Source organism: Rhinoraja longicauda, chromosome 24, assembly GCF_053455715.1.
Source record: "Rhinoraja longicauda isolate Sanriku21f chromosome 24, sRhiLon1.1, whole genome shotgun sequence".
Lineage (NCBI taxonomy): Eukaryota > Metazoa > Chordata > Chondrichthyes > Rajiformes > Arhynchobatidae > Rhinoraja > Rhinoraja longicauda.
The window spans coordinates 34187892-34206948 of NC_135976.1; the positions used below are offsets into that span (position 1 = coordinate 34187892).

General features: G+C 47.4%; 1 protein-coding gene across 1 annotated transcript in view; it reads right to left on the reverse strand.

Moving 5' to 3' along the window:
* The window catches only part of ccnd3 (cyclin D3), a 196212-nt gene extending 180390 nt beyond the window's left edge, over nucleotides 1-15822 (reverse strand). The window contains exon 1 of the mRNA XM_078420493.1: nucleotides 15767-15822. The gene's annotated coding sequence lies outside the window, so the exon portion shown is untranslated. The remainder of the gene's footprint in view (nucleotides 1-15766) is intronic.
* Nucleotides 15823-19057: the final 3235 nt, after the last annotated feature.

Below are 19057 nucleotides of genomic sequence, written 5' to 3' on the forward strand. Positions count from 1 at the left end.
ATTCTCTGCCTCAGAGGGCAGTGGAGGCCAATTCTCTGAATACATTCAAGAGAGAGCTAGATAGAGCTCTTAAGGATAGCGGAGTCAGGGGGTATGGGGAGAAAGCAGGAACGGGGTACTGATTGAGAATGATCAGCCATGATCACATTGAATGGCAGTGCTGGCTCGAAGGACCGAATGGCCTATTCCTGCACCTATTGTCTATTGTCTATTGTCTATAATGGAGATAAGGAGGAATATCTGTAGACAGACACAAAATGCTGGAGTAATTCAGCGGTTCAGCAGCATCTCTGGAGAGAATGGATAGGTGACGTTTTGGATCAGGACCCTGGGGCATTCGAAGGACATTACAGAGAGTGGTGGACACTGCCCGGTCCATCACAGGCACTGAGCTCCCCACCATTGAAGGGATCTGCAGGAGGCGCTGCCTCAAAAAGGCATCATCAGAAACCCACACCACCCTGGCCACGCTCTCATTTCACCCCACTGCCATCGGGAAGAAGGTACAGGAGCCTGAAAACCGTGACCTTCTTCCCCACTACCATCAGGTTCAGCGAACACTACCAACTAAACTCCAAAGAAATGTCATTGTTGTATCTGGAACATATGACCATAAAACACTCCTGACTCTCTTGAACTGTGAACTGCCTTGGTTGCACGAGGAACTTTGGACTTTTGTTTTGTTTTTGCACGATATTGGGTTTTTAACTTATTGAACTTCTTTTTTAAATGTTTATTTATTATATTATCTGTCGATTATTGCGTTTACAAACCTCGTGTGCTGCTGCAACTAAGAATTTAATTGAAGATAGACACAAAATGACGTTCCAAAGACGTACAGGTTTGTAGGTTAATTAGCTTGGTAAATGTAAAAATTGTCCCTAGGATAGTGTTAGTGTGCGGGGATCGCTGGTCGGCGCGGACCCACTGGGCCGAAGGGCCTGTTTCCGCCCAGTATCTCTAAACTAAACTAAAAAGCTGGAGAAACTCAGTGGAACAGGCAGCATCTCTGGAGAAAAGGAATGGGTGAGGAAAAACTTTTTCAGTCAGAGAGTTGTGAATCTGTGGAATTCTCTGCCTCAGAAGGCAGTGGAGGCCAATTCTCTGAATGCATTCAAGAGAGAGCTAGATAGAGCTCTTAAGGATAGCGGAGTCAGGGGGTATGGGGAGAAGGCAGGAACGGGGTACTGATTGAGAATGATCAGCCATGATCACATTGAATGGCGGTGCTGGCTCGAAGGGCCGAATGGCCTCCTCCCGCACCTATTGTCTATTGTCTATTGGGTGACGTTTCGGGTCGAGACCCGTCTTCAGACTGAGAGCCAGCAGAGATATGGAAGGGTAAGGTGTGAAAACGACAGATCAAGGCAGACGATGCTCGGTTTCGGTACATATGACAGTAGAACACTCTTGACTCTTGAGGTGGAATGAAAGCTCCCTCTTGTGGTAGAGTGGAGAACAAGGGGGCTCTCACTCCCCATTTAAGGGAGATGAGACGGTGTCTCTGTGGGTTGTGAAGCTTCCTCAAAGGGAAATGTTTTTAAGGCAGAGGTCGGCCACAACTAGAGAGCACCTCAGCGGGACGGGCAGCATCTCTGGAGAGATGGAATGGGTGACGTTTCGGGTCAAGGGCCCCTTCTTCAGAGGGACTCAACCTGAAACACCACCCATTCCTTCTCTCCAGAGATGCTGCCTGTCCCGCTGAGTTACTCCAGCTTTTTGTGCCTATCTTTGGTTTAAACCAGCATCTGCAGTTCCTTCGTACACAACCAGAGAGCAGCCCTGAACTACTATCTACCTCGTTGGTGACCCGCGGACTATCTTTGATCAGACTTTGTGTGCAGGAAGGAACTGCAGATGCTGGTTTATAATGAAGACAGACACAAAAAAGCTGGAGTAACTCAGCAGGACAGACAGCATCTTTGATCGAACTTTGCTGGAACTAAACTTTATTCCCATCTCATGTATCCATGCATTGTGAATGCTTGATTGTAATCATGTATTGTCTTTACGCTGACTGGTTAGCACGCAACAAAAGCTTTTCAAGGTACCTCGATACACGTGACAATAAATTAAATAAACTTTTTCACCCAGAGAGTTGTGAATTTGTGGAATTCTCTGCCACAGAGGGCAGTGGAGGCCAATTCTCTGGATGAATTTAAAAGAGAGTTAGATAGAGCTCTAGGGGCTAGCGGAATCAAGGGATATGGGGAGAAGGCAGACACTGGTTACTGATTGTGGATGATCAGCCATGATCACAATGAATGGCGGTGCTGGCTTGAAGGGCCAAATGGCCTCCTCCTGCACCTATTTTCTATGTCTACGTCTATGCTGCCTGACCCGCTGAGGTACTCCAGCACTTTGTGCCTTTTGGGCGAGGTTGAAGTGAAAGTTTGAGTTGAAGTTGCAATCACATCACCATGAATGAAGGCCTCACTCAAGCCCTCTGCTGTCAGGAGGGGCGCGGTGAAGGCATTTACCATAGCGGCGTTTAAGAAGCTTTTAGATAAGCTCAAAAAGCTGGAGTAACTCAGGGGGACAGGCAGCATCTCTGGAGAGAAGGAATGGGTGACGTTTCGGGTCGAGACCCTTCTTCAGACTGGGTCATGGAGATAGGCTCATGGATGAGGAACGGGCGGATATGCATCACGTGTAGTCTCAGGTGCTGTCTGTGTGGAGTTTGCATGTCCTCCATATGACCATGTGGTTTTCTTCCAGGTGCTTCTGTTTCCTCCCACATCCCAAAGACATGCTTGTTGGTGGGTTAATTGGCTTCTGTAACAATGAGTGGGACAATAGACAATAGACAATAGGTGCAGGAGGAGGCCATTCGGCCCTTTGAGCCAGTACCACCATTCAATGTGATCATGGCTGATCATTCTCAATCAGTACCCCGTTCCTGCCCTCTCCCCATACCCCCTGACTCCGCTATCCTTAAGAGCTCTATCTAACTCTCTCTTGAATGCATTCAGAGAATTGGCCTCCACTGCCTTCTGAGGCAGAGAATTCCACAGATTCACAACTCTCTGACTGAAAAACGTTTTTCCTCATCTCAGTTCTAAATGGCCTACCCCTTATTCTTAAACTGTGGCCCCTTGTTCTGTTGGTGGGAGTTGTGGGAGTGTAGGGAGAATAACATGGACTGTATGTAGGATAATGTCACAGTAGACTCAGTGGGCCTAAGAGCCTGGTTCGATGTTTGAATAATACTAAATTTCTTTTGAATTCCATTCTGCATTCTTGGTTCGTGTTGAAAAACTCTGCTCCCCAGCTGAAGAACATCCCTACTGTGTTTTTTGACAACATCAACCAGTGAAATGTACAGATGTGTAGGAAGGAACTGCAGATGTGTAGGAAGTCTAAAGAAGGGTCTCGACCCAAAACGTCACCCATTCCTTCTCTTGCGAGATGCTGCATGACCGGCTGAGTTACTCTGGTATTGTGTGTCCAACATGGAACTGCAGATGCTGGTTTAAACCAAAAACTGGAGTAACTCAGCGGGACCGGCAGCATCTCTGGAGAGAAGGAATGGGTGACATTTCGGGTCGAGACCCTTCTTGTACAGATGTGGCTGAAGAAGGGTCTCGACACGAAACGTCATCCATTCCTTCTCTCCAGAGATGCTGCGTGTCCCGCTGAGTTGCTCCAGCATTTTGTGTCAATCTTCAGTTTAACCCAGCATCTGCAGTTCCTTCCTAAAACACTAATAAATGTATAATAATCTATAATACAATAATTAATAATCCCAATACTGGGTAACCATAATAGTGAAAAACCAATAATGGGCGGTCACGGTGGCGCAGCGGGAGAGTTGCTGCCTTACAGCGAATGCAGCGCCGGAGACCCGGGTTCGATCCTGACTACGGGCACTGTCTGTACGGAGTTTGTACGTTCTCCCCGTGACCTGCGTGGGATTTCTCCGAGTTCTTCCGTTTTCCTCCCACACTCCACAGACGTACAGGTTTGTAGGTTAATTGGCTTGGTAAGTGTAAAAATTGTCCCTCGTGGGTGTAGGATGGTGTTAGTGTGCGGGGATCGCTGGCCGGCGTGGACCCGGTGGGCCAACAGGGCCTGTTTCCGTGCTGTATCTCTAAACTAAACTAAACAAAGTCTACAGTGTAACCAGAGACACAGTCCATGGAAGATTATATTTACAGAGGTTAGTGTTGTGCAGTGTTCACGACCCTGACGGTTGTTGGGATTAAAGCTGTTCTTGAACCTGGAGGTCACGGCTTTCAGGCTGCTGTACCTTCTTCCCGATGGCAGGGGTGAGTGAGAGTGTAGACAGAGGGCCGAATGGCCTGTTTCCGTGCTGTATCTCTGAACTAAACTAGTTTAGGGTTTTGAGGAGAAAGCAGGAACGGGCTCCTGAGTTGGATGATCAGCCATGATCATATTGAATGGCGGTGCTGGCTCAAAGGGCCGAATGGCCTACTCCTGCACCTATTTTCTATGTTTCTAATCTAGTGGTAGGAATATCGACTTTTCTAACTTCATCAGCCCCTCTCTCTCAGTCCCTCCCCTAACCTAGTCGTTGCACTAGTTTCACTGTCGTCCTGGTGAGTTTCATTGTCTGTAACACATTTTCACCGAGCCCACAGCTAACAATTGACCATTTCCTTTATCATCGTCACCTTTTTGCATATCTTTCATTCATTTGTTCTATATTCTATATCACCATCTATATCTCTCATTTGTTCTATATTCTATATCACCATCTATATCTCTCATTTGTTCTATATTCTATATCACCATCTATATCTCTCATTTGTTCTATATTCTATATCACCATCTATATCTCTCATTTGTTCTATATTCTATATCACCATCTATATCTCTCATTTGTTCTATATTCTATATCACCATCTATATCTCTCATTTGTTCTATATTCTATATCACCATCTATATCTCTCATTTGTTCTATATTCTATATCACCATCTATATCTCTCATTTGTTCTATATTCTATATCACCATCTATATCTCTCATTTGTTCTATATTCTATATCACCATCTATATCTCTCATTTGTTCTATATTCTATATCACCATCTATATCTCTCATTTGTTCTATATTCTATATCACCATCTATATCTCTCATTTCCCTTTCCTTCTGACTCTCAGTCTGAAGAAGGGTCTCAGAAGTTCATAAGGTCATAAGTGATAGGAGCAGAATTAGGCCATTCGGCCCATCAATTCTACTCCACCATTCAATCATGGCTGATTGATCTTTCCTTCTTAACCCCATTCTCCTGCCTTCTCCCCATAACCCGTACTAATCAAGAATCTGTCTGTCAATTCCTTAAAAATATCCACTGACTTGGCCTCCACAGCCCCCTGTGGCAATGAGTTCCACAGATTCACCACCCTCTGACTAAAGAAGTTCCTCCTCACCTCCTTTCTAAAAGAGCGCCCTCTAATTCTGAGGCTGTGACCTCTGGTCCTAGACTCTCCCACCAGTGGAAACATCCTCTCCACGTCCACTCTAACTATGCCTTTCATTATTTGGTACGTTTCAATGAGGCCCCCCCTCAACCTTCTAAACTCCAGCGAGTACAGGCCCAGTGCCGACAAACGCTCATCATTTGCTAACCCACTCATTCCTGGGATCATTCTTGTAAACCTCATCTGGAGAACCTCTCCAGAGCCAGCACATCCTTCCTCGGATAATGGAGCCCAAATTTGCTCACAGTGCTCCAAATACACCCTGCCCAGCGCCTTATAGAGCCTCAGCATTACATCCCTACTTTTATATTCCTGTCTCCTTGATATAAACGTTGGCATTGAACTTGAGATCTCATGAGGCATGCCAGGTGGAGCATTAAGCAGAGTACCTGAGAGCACAGCAGATCTTTAGCATCTGTGTGTATAGATCAGCCTAAACATTATGCCCGCCTGCCTAATATGCTGTTGGTCCTCCGTGTTCAGCCCCATACGCAGCAGGGTGCAATGCACTGTGTATTGTGACACATTCCGCCCGTCACCACCAATAACATTTTCTGTGACTTGTGCCACAGTCGACCTTCTGTCGGTTCGGACCAGACGGGATAGCCTTCGTTGCCCTCGCGCATCGATGAGCCTTGGGCGCCCAACACCCTGTCTGTCGCCGGTTTGTGGTTTGTCCCTCCTCGGACCACTGTCGGTAGGTACTCACCACTGCTGACCGGGAGCACCCCACAAGCCTTGCCGTTTCAGAGATGCTCTGACCCAGTCGTCTGGCCATAACAATTTGGCCCTTGTCAAAGTTGCTCGGGTCTTTACTCCTGCCCATTTCTCCTGCATCCAACACATCAACTTCAAGAACTGACTGTTCACTTGCTGCCTAATATATCCCACCCCTTGACAGGTGCCATTGTAACAAGATGACCAATGTTATTCACTTCGCCTGTCAGTGGACATAATGTTTTGGCTGATCGGTGTAAATGGCAGCAGCGTGCGATCATCAGCACACACTTGTGGGAACAATGGCAGGAGAAAGGCATCCCGTAATCTTTGTGGACCTTTAAACGGCAATGGTTGGAGATCAAACGTATTACATTCCTCTGTGCGTCGTGATTTATTGCCATCACGACGTATCTTTTCGTGTCTAGCCCTGGGAACTATGTAACCGCCAAGAGACAGCTGGGATGGTTAACATTTTCCACGCCCTTTTCACTTACTCCCCCAATGCAAAGCAACACAAATCTAACGTGCAGAAACTGGAGAGCGTGCACCACCAGACTCAGGAACAGCTTCTTCCCAACAAGACTCAAAGTGCTGGAGTAACCAGGTTCAAGAATACATTCTTCCCAAAAAACCTGCAGGCTGTTGAACACAACACTTACCTCAACTATGAACTTCTAGGAGAGATACAAAGTGCTGGAGTAACTCAGCAGGTCAGGCAGTATCTCTGGAGAACATAGATAAGTACAAAGTGCTGGAGTAACTCAGTGGGTCAGGCAGCATCTCTGGAGAACATGGAAAGACACAAAGTGCTGGAGTAACTCAGTGGGTCAGGCAGCATCTCTGGAGAACATGGAAAGACACAAAGTGCTGGAGTAACTCAGCGGGTCAGGCAGCATCTCTGGAGAACATGGATAGGTGCAAAGTGCTGGAGTAACTCAGCGGGTCAGGCAGCATCTCTGGAGAACATGGATAGACACAAAGTGCTGGAGTAACTCAACGGGTCAGGTAGCATCTCTGAAGAACATGGATAGGTACAAAGTGCTGGAGTAACTCAGCGGTTCAGGCAGCATCTCTGGAGAACATGGATAGATGAAGTTTGATGTTGACACCCTTCTTCAGACTCCCCCGATCCATGTTCTCTGGAGATGCTGCCTGACCTGCTGAGTTGCTCCAGCACTTGTGTCCTTTTGTGTATTAACCAGTATCTGCAATTCCTTGTTTCTGCAGCTTCTTCCACTCTGTTATCAGGCTTCTGAACGGCCCTTCCATAAGCTAGGGTACTGCCCGATTCACCTCTACCCCATTGCAGACATTGGACTTTGTCTGTGGAACTGATGCGCTACAATGCTGAGAACTATATTCTGCACTCTGTATCTTCCCCTTTGCTCGACCTACTGTACTTGAGTTTGACTGCAGAGCGTGGATTGGTGACGTTTCATGGTGTGAGACCCTTTTTCACACCATGTCCAAAGAAGTACCCAAGCTGAAATATCACCTATTCATGCTCCCCAGAGATGCTGCCTGCCCCACCGAGCTACTCCAGCACTTTGTGTCTTTCTTTGTAAACCAGGATCTGCAGTTCCTTGTATTTACATTGTGCTTGAGTTTGACTTGATCGCATTTATGTATAGTATCATCTGATGTGATTGAACAGCATGCAAAACAAAGCTTTTCACTGTACCTCAGTACATGTGCCAATAATAAACCTAAACCTAAACCTAATAATTGCTCACATCAGTCTGAAGAAAGGTCCCGATACGGAATATAATCTAAGCTAGTCCCATTTGCCTGCATTTTGCCCACATTTACATGGGTTTTCTCCGGGTGCTCCGGTTTCCTTTCACATCCCAAAGACGTGCGGTTTTGTAGGTTAATTGGCCCTCTGTAAAATGTCCCTCGTGTGTAGGCAGTTTCTTTCAGTTTTAGTTTAGAGATACAGCGCGGAAACAGGCCCTTCAGCCCACCGAATCCGCACCGACCAGCGACCCCCGCACATTAACACTCTCCTACACACATAGGGCTAATTTTACATTTAACCAAGCCAATTAACCTACAAACCTGCACGTCTTTGGAGTGTGGGAGGAAAACCGAAGCTCTCGGAGAAAACCCACGCAGGTCACGGGGAGAACGTGCAAACTCCGTACAGACAGCACCCGTGGTCGGGATTGAACCCGTGTCTCTGGCACCGAAAGCGTTGTCAGGCAGCAACTACCGCGCCTCGAGTGGATGAGAAAGTGGGACAACATAGGACTAGTGTGAATGGGCGATCGATAGTTGGTGTGGACTCTGTGGAGATCATCTCTAAAGTAAGCGATTATTGAAAAGTGAAAAATTATTTGAAACTAACCCTCCACTAGATGGCGACCTCTGCTGCCAGCGTGGCATGTCACATCCTATTAAGATTACATTTTCTAATTTTAGGTGACTAACCTACAAACAGATGCCCTTCTTTACATCTCCTCCATTCGCTGTCCCCCACCTGAATGTGCACCCATTTCTCACCCCCACCCCGTCCATCTATTTTCCTTCCTCTGGAGTCACAACTGCGACCCAACAACAGACAATAGACAATAGACAATAGGTGCAGGAGGAGGCCATTCGGCCCTTCGAGCCAGCACCGCCATTCAATGTGATCATGGCTGATCATTCTCAATCAGTACCCCGTTCCTGCCTTCTCCCCCATACCCCCTGACTCCGCTATCCTTAAGAGCTCTATCTAGCTCTCTATTGAATGCATTCAGAGAATTGGCCTCCACTGCCTTCTGAGGCAGAGAATTCCACAGATTCACAACTCTCTGACTGAAAAAAGTTTTTCCTCATCTCAGTTCTAAATGGCCTACCCCTTATTCTTAAACTGTGGCCCCTTGTTCTGGACTCCCCCAACATTGGGAACATGTTTCCTGCCTCTAACGTGTCTAACCCCTTAATAATCTTATACGTTTCGAAAAGATCTCCTCTCATCCTTCTAAATGCCAGTGTATACAAGCTGAGTCGCTCCAGTCTTTGCTCAATGCCGACCATCATGCCCCATCTGCACTAGTCCCACCTGCCCTCACGTGGCCCATATCCCTCTAAACCTTTCCTATCCATGTACCTGTCCAAATATCTTGTAAATGCTGTTATCGTCCCAACCTCAACTACCTCCTCTGACGGCTCTTTCCACAAACCCGCCACCCTCTGTGTGAAAAAGTTGCCTCTCGGATTCCTATTAAATCTTTCCCCTCTCATCTTAAACCTATGTCCTCAGGTTCTTGATTCCCCTGCCCTGGGTAAAAAGACTCCGTGCATTTATGATATCATTTCCCCTCATGATCTTATAGGGCGGCACGGTGGTGCAGCGGTAGAGTTGCTGCCTCACAGCGCCGGGACCCGGGGTTCGATCCTGACTACGGGTGCTGTCTGTACGGAGATTGTATGTTCCCCCCGTGACCGCCTGGGTTTTCTCCGGGTGCTCCGGTTTCCTCCCACACTCCAAAGACGTGCGGGTTTGTAGGTTAATTGGCTTCTGCAAATTGTCCCTAGTGTACGGGTGATTGTAGTTGGCACGGACTGGGTGGGTCGAAGAGACTGTTTCCACACTGCATATCATTAAAAAAAACCTCTATAAGATCTCCTCTCATCCTCCTGCGCACCAAATCATAAAGTCCTAGCCCACCCAACCTCTCCCTATAGCTCAGGCCCTCAAGTTCTGACATCATCCTCATAAATCTTCTCTGCACTCTCAACAATTTAATGGCCTCCTTTCTCTAGCAGGGTGTTGTTGCGTCTAATGCGTCCGTAAATCTGCAGCAGGCAAGAATTTCATTGTCCCCCTTCATGTCCTCAGGAACACAAGAGACACAAGGAACTGCAGATGCTGGTTTACAAAAAATATATGTACAAAGTGCTGGAGTAACACAGCGGGTCAAGCAGCATCTCTGGAGAACGTGGATAGGTGACGTTAGTGACCTGACCTGAAATGACAGTGATTCAGGTTCTCCAGGGATGCTGTTAGGCCAGCTTCTTCCCCTCTGCTATCAGGCTTCTGAACGGCCCTTCCATAAGCTAGGGTACTGTCTGATTCACCTCTACCCCATTGCGGACATTGAAATTTGTCTCTGGGACTGCTGCGCTACGATGCTGAGAACTATATTCTGCACTCTGTATCTTCCCCTTTGCTCCACCTGTTGGACTTGAGTTTGACTTGATTGCTTTTACGTCTGGTATATCTGGTCTGTTTGGACAGCAAAACAAAGCTTTTCACTGTATATCAGTGCACAAGACTATATTCATGTATAGTATCATTGCCACTGAAGACTGTGAAGGCCGTCAATGGATATTTTTAAGGGAGAAATGGAGAGAGTCAATGAGAAATGGAGAGTTGATGAGAAATTGAGAGAATCAATTTGAAATGGAGAGTCAATGAGAAGTGGAGAGCGAGTCAAAGAGAAATGGAGAGCGAGTCAATGAGAAATGGAGAGAGTCGATGAGAAATGGAGAGAGAGTCAATGAGAAATGGAGAGTGTCGATGAGAAATTGAGAGAATGGGAAATGGAGAGAGAGTCAATGAGAAATGGAGAGAGTCAATGAGAAATGGAGAGAGTGTCGATGAGAAATTGAGAGAATGAGAAATGGAGAGTCAATGAGAAATGGAGAGAGAGTCAATGAGAAATTGAGTCAATGAGAAATGGAGAGAGAGTCAATGAGAAATGGAGAGAATGAGAAATTGAGAGAATGAGAAATGGGGAGAGAATCAATTTGAAATGGAGAGAGTCAATGAGAAATGGAGAGTCGAGGAATTGAGAGAATGAGAAATGGAGAGAGTCAATGAGAAGGAGAGAGAGTCAATGAGAAATGGAGAGGGTGAATGAGTAAGTGAGTGATGGAGTGAGCTTGTGAGTGCAGGAGGGAGGGAATGAATGAGGGCCCAAGTGAGTGAGTAAATAATGAGAATGAGGGAGTGGGGGTGAGAGGAAGGGAGGGATGGAGTGAGTGATTAATGTGACGGACAGAGTGATGGAAGGACTGAGTGAGTGAGGGAGGAATGAATGTGGTGGGGAGAAAGGGGGGGAAATGAGAGGTGGCGAGGGTGAGGGATAAGGGCGTGGTGAGTGAGGGAGTGAGAGTGAGTTAATGAATGAGTGAATGAGTTAGAGAGTGGGGTTAGTGAGCGAGAGAGAGTGAGTGGAAGGGTTAGTGAGTGAGTGAGAGTGAGTGAGTGGAGTTAGTTAGTGAGAGTGAGTGAGTGGAGGGGTTACTGAGTGAGAGAGTGAGTGAGTGAGTGATGAGTGAGTGAGAGAGTGAAGAGTGAGTGAGGGAGGGAGTGAGTGGGTGAGAGAGTGAGTGAGTGAGTGAGTGAGTGAGTGAGTGAGTGAGGGGGGAGTGAGTGAGTGAGTGAGTGAGTGAGTGAGTGGAGGGGTTAGTGAGTGAGTGAGAGAGTGAGTGAGGGGGGAGTGAGTGAGTGAGAGAGTGAGTGAGTGGAGGAGTTAGTGAGTGAGTGAGTGAGTGAGAGAGTGAGTGAGTGAGTGAGTGAGAGAGTGAGTGAGGGGGGAGTGAGTGAGTGAGTGAGAGAGTGAGTAAGGGGGGAGTGAATGAGTGAGTGAGTGAGAGTGAGTGAGTGAGTGGAGGGGTTAGTGAGTGAGTGAGGGGGGAGTGAGTGAGTGAGTGAGTGAGTGAGTGTGTGAGTGAGTGAGTGAGTGGGTGAGTGAGTGAGTGGGTGAGTGAGTGGAGGGGTTAGTGAGTGTGAGTGAGTGGAGGGGTTAGTGAGTTAGTGAGTGAGTGAGTGAGTGAGTGAGTGAGTGAGTGAGTGAGTGAGTGAGTGAGTGAGTGAGTGAGTGAGTGAGTGAGTGAGTGAGTGAGTGAGTGAGTGAGTGAGTGAGTGATCTGACGATGATTTAAATGCCCTTGTCTACAGCTGTGAAGTCAGGCTGACACACACACATCCTGTTTTGCAGGTGATGTACAGATACACCGCACACAAACATCACATGTGCTGTCGTTCCCTCTGCTAGATTTGCTGCATTGGATCGCATTGACATTTCGATGACGAGGGAGCTGTGTTTCGATACGATCAGCTGCCCTGCGGAGCCCGGGATCTTTTGTTGACAACATTCTTGCTTTGTTTTCATTTGTTTTTTAGACCATTTGGTTTCAATCTTCATTAATGCAATCACAATAATACTTTATTAGCAAAGTGTGTTTTGCAACACACGAGGAATATCATTTGCCGTACAGTCAAAACAATAAAAAGCAACAGGACACACACAATACATTTTAACATGAACACCCCCCACAGTGACTCCTCCACATTCCTCACTGTGATGGGAGGTGAAACAAAGTTCAATCTCCCCTCTTCTTTGTCCTCCAGCGGTCGGGGGCCTCGAACCTTCCGTTGACGGGACGATCTTGACTCCCGTAACTGATAGCGGGCCTTCCTCATCAGGGCGATCAAGCTCCTGCATCGGTGGGGGATCTCAGCTCCCCCGCGCCGGGTGAAGTAGTCTAACGTCGTGCGGCTTTAGGAGCGCCCGACTGGTCTCAACCCGATGTTGAGCTCCGCGATGTTGAAGTCCGCCGGCCGTGGTTGGAACGTCGATCCCAGGCAAGGGATCGCAGGCTCCGATGGTGAGTCCACGGCCCCGCGGTTAGGGTCAAAGTCGGTCCCAGGCAAGGCCTCCAGCTCCACAATGTTAGGCCACAGAGTGACCGGAGATACGATCCGGAAAACAATCGCATCTCCGGCAAGGTAAGAGATTGGAAAAAACCAAAGATAGACACAAAAAGCTGGAGTAACTCAGCGGGACAGGCAACATCTCTGGAGAGAAGGAATGGGTGACGATTCGGGTCTGAAGAAGGGTCTCGACCCGAAACGTCACCCATTCCTTCTCTCCAGAAACCTGGCCTTGTGCGCGTTCATTGGCTTTTTAATTGCCTGTTGATGGGATGTGGGTTTGGTCATGGGGGCAGGACGTTCACAACCCCAGTTGGAGTCAGCACTCCGTTACGAGTCCACAAGTTACAGGAGTAGAATTAGGCCATTCGGCCCATCGAGACCACTCCGCCATTCAATCATGGCTGATCTCTGCCTCCTAATCCCATTTTCCTGCCTTCTCCCCATAACCCTCGACACCCGTTCTAATCAAGAACCTAATCGAATCATAGTTAACTTTACACGCTCTACGAGGAAGCACACAGCAGATCAGAATACCCCCTGAAACAGCAAGCAAAGTTGTCGATGGTGCCTGTGACTTCACACCAAGCAATCCGCAGCTGACTAGAGGTAGTGCCAGAACATACCGCCTCCTTTAATTTAGGCTTATCTTTAAAAATGTGTCTGACGATGTTTAGTTCAGGGTGAGAGACACAGTGTGGAAGCAGGCCCTTTTGGCCCACCGAGTCCGCGCTGACCAGCGATCACACCGTACACTAGTTCTATCCTACACTTTACTTTAGAGATACAGCGTGGAAACACGCCCTTCGGCCCACCGAGTCCGCGCCAACCAACGTTCACCTGTACACTAGCACTACTAGGGACAATTTACAGAAGCCAATTAACCTATAAACCTGCATATCTTTGGATTGTGGGAGGAAACCGGAGCACCCGGAGAAAAAACCGCGGTCACAGGGATAACATGCAAACATCGGGACCCTTCTTCAGAAAGTGTGTGCCAGTGTGTGTATAAGTCTGAAGAAGGGTCCCGGCACGAAATCTCACCCATCCTTTTTCTCCAGAAATGCTGCCTGACCCGCTGAGTTACTCCAGCACTCTGTGAAACGTCACCTATCCATGTTCTCCACAGATGCTGCCAGAGCCGCTGAGTTACTCCAGCACTCTGTGAAACGTCACCTATCCATGTTCTCCACAGATGCTGCCTGACTCGCTGAGTTACTCCAGCACTCTGTGAAACGTCACCTATCCATGTTCTCCACAGATGCTGCCTGACTCGCTGAGATACTCCAGCACTCTGTGAAACTTCACCTATCCATGTTCCCCACAGATGCTTCCTGACTCGCTGAGTTACTCCAGCACTCTGTGAAACATCACCTATCCCGTGTTCTCCACAGATGCTGCTTGACTCGCTGAGTTACTCCAGCACTCTGTATTTATCTTTGGCATAAACCAGCATCTGCAGTTCTTTGTTTCCAAACTGTGAATTATGGGCTGTCTTTCAAACTCAAGTCAAATTCAAGTACAACAGGTGGAGCAAAGGGGAAGATACAGAGTGCAGAATATAGTTCTCAGCGTTGTAGCGCATCAGTTCCACAGACAAGGTCCAATGTCCGCAATGGGGTAGAGGTGAATCGGACAGCACCCTAGCTTATGGATGGACCATTCAGAAGCCTGATAACAGAGGGGAAGAAGCTGTTCCTGAGTCTGGTGGTGTGCGCTTTCTGTATTTCTGCACCTTCTGCCGGTCGGGAGCGGGGAGAAGAAGGAATAACAGCGTGGTATCCAGGCAAATCATACCATACATAAGATGCATAGACTGCGTTGAAAATACTCTTAGATAGGCGCATGGATGTGCAGGGAATGGAGGGATAGGGAACACGTGCAGGCAGAGGAGATTAGTTTAACTTGGCATCATGTTCAGCACGGACATTGTGGGCTGAAGGGCCTGTTCCTGTGCTGTACTGCTGTACGTTCTATGGATTCATAGTCTATGTTGTATAAGTACAACCGATGGTACAAAAAGAGAAACAGAGTGTAGAACATAATATTACAGCTATGGGGCAAGTGCAGGTAAAAAAATACACAAGGGCTGTAATGAGGTAGATTGGGAGATCAGGAATGCAGTGTTAAGATCGGGCCATTGATTCCTAGTGGATATTGTTTTCATTCTGTGCCATAATAGAGTCATGCAGTCAAAGTCATACAGCGTGGAAACTGGCCCTTCGGCCCAACTTGCCCACACAGGTCAACATGTCCCAGCTACACTAGCCCCACCCGCCTGCGTTTGGCCCATATCCCTCCACACCTGTCCTATCACTGTACCTGTATCACTGTACCTGCCTAAATCTTAAATATTGGGATAGTCCCAGCCTCAACTGCCTCCTCTGGCAGCTTGTTCCATTCACCCACCACCCTCTGTGTGAAAAAGTTACCCTTCAGATTTCTATTAAATTCTTTCCCCTTCTTCATAACCCTATGAACCTCTTGTTCTCGTTTCACCTACTCTGAACAAGAGACTCTGTGCATCTTCCCGATCTATTCCTCTTATGATTTTATACACCTCTACAAGATCACCCCTCATCCTCCTGCGCTCCATGGAATAGAGTCCCAGCCTACTCAACCTCTCCCAATAGCTCACACCCTCTAGTCCTGGCAACATCCTCGTAAATCTCCTCTGCACCCTATTGAGTTCGGTTTGATCCTACTGCAGAAATTAAATGCTTTCCTTCACACCCACAGTGCACATCCAAGCCTCTGCTCCGGTGGCAAGGGGGGGTTTCAATGGAACAGTTAAGCTTTGACAAGGCGCACTATCATTTCACCACCACTTTCCACTGCTGGAATAGCACAGTTAGTCCACCAATACACCTTCCATGAAAGCACGCCGAACAATGATGGAGGACCATCTCCCCGCCCGTCCGTTTTGTTAATGGGTCTAAGGTACAAAGTTACCTTGTTCTCCAACGCGTCAGCTTCCGAGTCTCCCAGACAACTTCCATCCATTTTCTTCACAGCCTCTTGAGATTAACGAGGCAAGCCAGACCACGGGGAGCTCAGTTGCCAACTGCGACCAAGGAGGTCCACTAAAACAAACGAACAAAGCAATCTGTTCCCCCACTGCTACAGAGATGATATCACGTTTTGCTGCTCGATGAAGATGGATCTTTTTCATTCCTGGCTCGCCGTTCTGCGTAGAGAACTTTAAACGCCAACGTGTTGATTGTTTACTCTCCTGGCCCTCGATTCTCATTCGGGAACCGCTGAGTCCGGAACTGGTGAATTTCCTCTCACGCCTCTTTGGCAGTTTTATGTCAGAGCATGGCAGATTAAAATGACAGAAATGCCTTTGACAAATAAAGGTGGCTTGCAACGCCACGCTCCTGCTGTCAACCGAACTAAGCTGCATTGCCAGAGACAGGAAGTCACTAATTTCACGTGCGAACCATTATTACTGAATTTGAAGGTTTTCTTCTGGGCTTTATCCGAAATTTAAAAAAAGTTGCTTTGCAAATCACCTCCGACCATTCTCCCTATTGTGGGTCTTACTCGGCCATCGACCATGCAACAGTACAGTGGGCAGCACGGTGGCGCAGCGGCAGAGTTGCTGCCTTACAGCGTCAGAGATCCGGGTTCGAGCCCGACTACGGGTGCTGTCTGTACGGAGTTTGTACGTTCTCCACGTGACCGCGTGGGTTTTCTCCGAGATCTTCGATTCCCTCCCACACTCCCAAGATGTACAGGTTTGTAGGTTAATTGGTTTGGTATGATTGTATAAATGTAAACTGTCTCTATTGTGTGTATGATAGCGTTTAGCGTTAATGTGCAGGTTTCGCTGGTCGGTGCGGACTTGGTTGGCTGAAGGGCCTGTTTCCGTGCTGGATCTGTAAACTAAAGTACAGCACAGGAACAGGCCCATCGGCCCACAATATCTGTGCCGAACATGATGCCAAGATCAACTCTCATTAGCCCTGCATGTGATCCATATCCCTCCATTCCCTGCATATCCATGTGCCTATACAAAAGTCTCTTAAATGCCACTATTGCATCTGTCTCTACCACCACCCCTGGCAGCGTGTTCCAGGCCCCCACCACCCTCTGTGTAAAATAAACTCGCCCCGCACATCTCCTTTAAACTTTGCCTCTCTCACCATAAACCCGTGCCTGCTAGTACTTGATATTTCCAGACAGAAAGTGCTGGTGTAACTCGGCGGGTCAGGCAGCATCTCTGGAGAACATGGATAGGTGACGTTTCGGGTCAGGAATCAGTCTGAAGGGCCTAAACATCATCCATCCATGTTCTCCAGAGATGCTGCCTGACCCACTGAGTTACTCCAGTATTTTGTGCCTTTTTCTGTCAAACAACATCTGCAGTTCCTTCATTCAACATTTGATATTTCCATCCTAAGAAAAAGGTTTAGTTTAGTTTAGTTTAGTTTAGTTTAGTTTAGTTTAGTTTAGTTTAGAGATACAACATGGAAACTGGCCCTTTGGCCCACCGAGTCCATGCCATCCGGCAATCACCTGTTCACACTATTTCTATCCTACACACTAGGAACAACTTAAAGAAACCAAATAATATACAAACCAGGGTTAGATACATAAAGCTGGAGTAGCTCAGCGGGTCAGGCAGCATCTCTGGATAGAAGGAGGCTGGAGAAAAGTATCCTTTCTCCAGAGATGCTGACTGACTCGCTGAGTTACTCCAGCTTTTTGTGTCTTGTGCCAGGTTTAAACCAGCATCCGCAGTTCCTTCCTACACAACCTACAAACATGTGCGTCTTTGGAGTATGGGAGGAAACCGGAGCACCCAGAGAAAACCCACGCAGGTCACGGGGAGAACGTACAAACTCCATACAGGCAGCACCCGGAGTCAGGATCGAACTGGCGCTGTGAGGCAGCAACTCTACCGCTGCACCATCTTGTACTGCCGCCTTGTACTGATTCTATCCTAGCTATGCCGCTCATAATTTTATGTACTTGTGTTGTTATTTGGTTATTTTTGACAAAAGTCTCCATTCCTTATTTTTATTCCTGATCATAAGGGGATAGGAGCAGAATTAGGCCATTCGGTCCATCAGGTCCACGCCACCATTCAATCATGGCTGATCTATCTTTCCCTCTCAACCCCATTCTCCTGCCTTCTCCCCGTAACCCCTGACATCCGCACTCATGAAGAATCTATCGATCTCTGCCTTAAGAATATCCACTGACAGCCTCCACAACCGTCTGTGACAATGAATTCATAGAATCACCACCCTCTGACTCAAGAAATTCCTCCTCATCTCTTTCCTAAAGGAATGTCCTTTAATTCTGAGGCTGTGGCCTCTAGTCCTAGACTCTCCCACTAGTGGAAACATCCTCTCCACATAGGACTCTTGCTGCAGTACTGTTTACCTGTGAGCGAGGATGTGCTTCAAACCAAACTCTCCCCCCCCCCCACTAACCACAGGATGTTGGTGGCATTGACAAGGCAAATATTTATTGTTCGTCCACATTTGTTCTCGGATTGAATGGTTAACCAAGATATGAAACTCGATGAATAAACTGCAGATGACAGAAACGTGAAACAAAAAGAGGAAATGGTGGAAATTCTCAGCTGGTCAGGCAGCATCCGTGGAGAGAGGATCAGATTTAACAGTGCAGATTGAAGACCCATCATCAGAATTCAGTCTACCCTGATTCTCAATGCAATCCTAAGAGTTCTTAGGGCAGCCATGATCACATTGAATGGCGGTGCTGGCTCGAAGGGCCGAATGGCCTCCTCCTGCACCTATTGTCTATTGTCTATGGCATTTACATAGGCACATCAACAGTTAGGGAGTGGAGGAATATGGATGTGTAGGAAACAACTGCAGATGTGTGTGGGAAAGAACTGCAGATGCTGGTTTAAATTGAAGGTACAAACAAAATGCTGGAGGAACTCAGTCTGAAGAAGGGTCTCGACTCCAAATGTCACCCAGTTCCTTCTCTCCAGAGATGCTGCCTGTCCTGCTGAGTTACTCCAGCATTTTGTGGCTTCCAAGAAACTGCAGATGCTGGTTTAAACCAAAGATAGACACAAAATGCTGGAGTAACTCAGAGGGACAGGCAGCATCTCTGGAGAGAAAGAATGGGTGACGTTTCGGGTCGAGACTAGTTCAGACTAGTTCTTCAGACTAGTTAGGGAAAAGGGAATCGAGAGATATAGACGATGATGTAGAGAGATAAAGAACAACGAATGAACGATGTACAAAAAAAGCAACG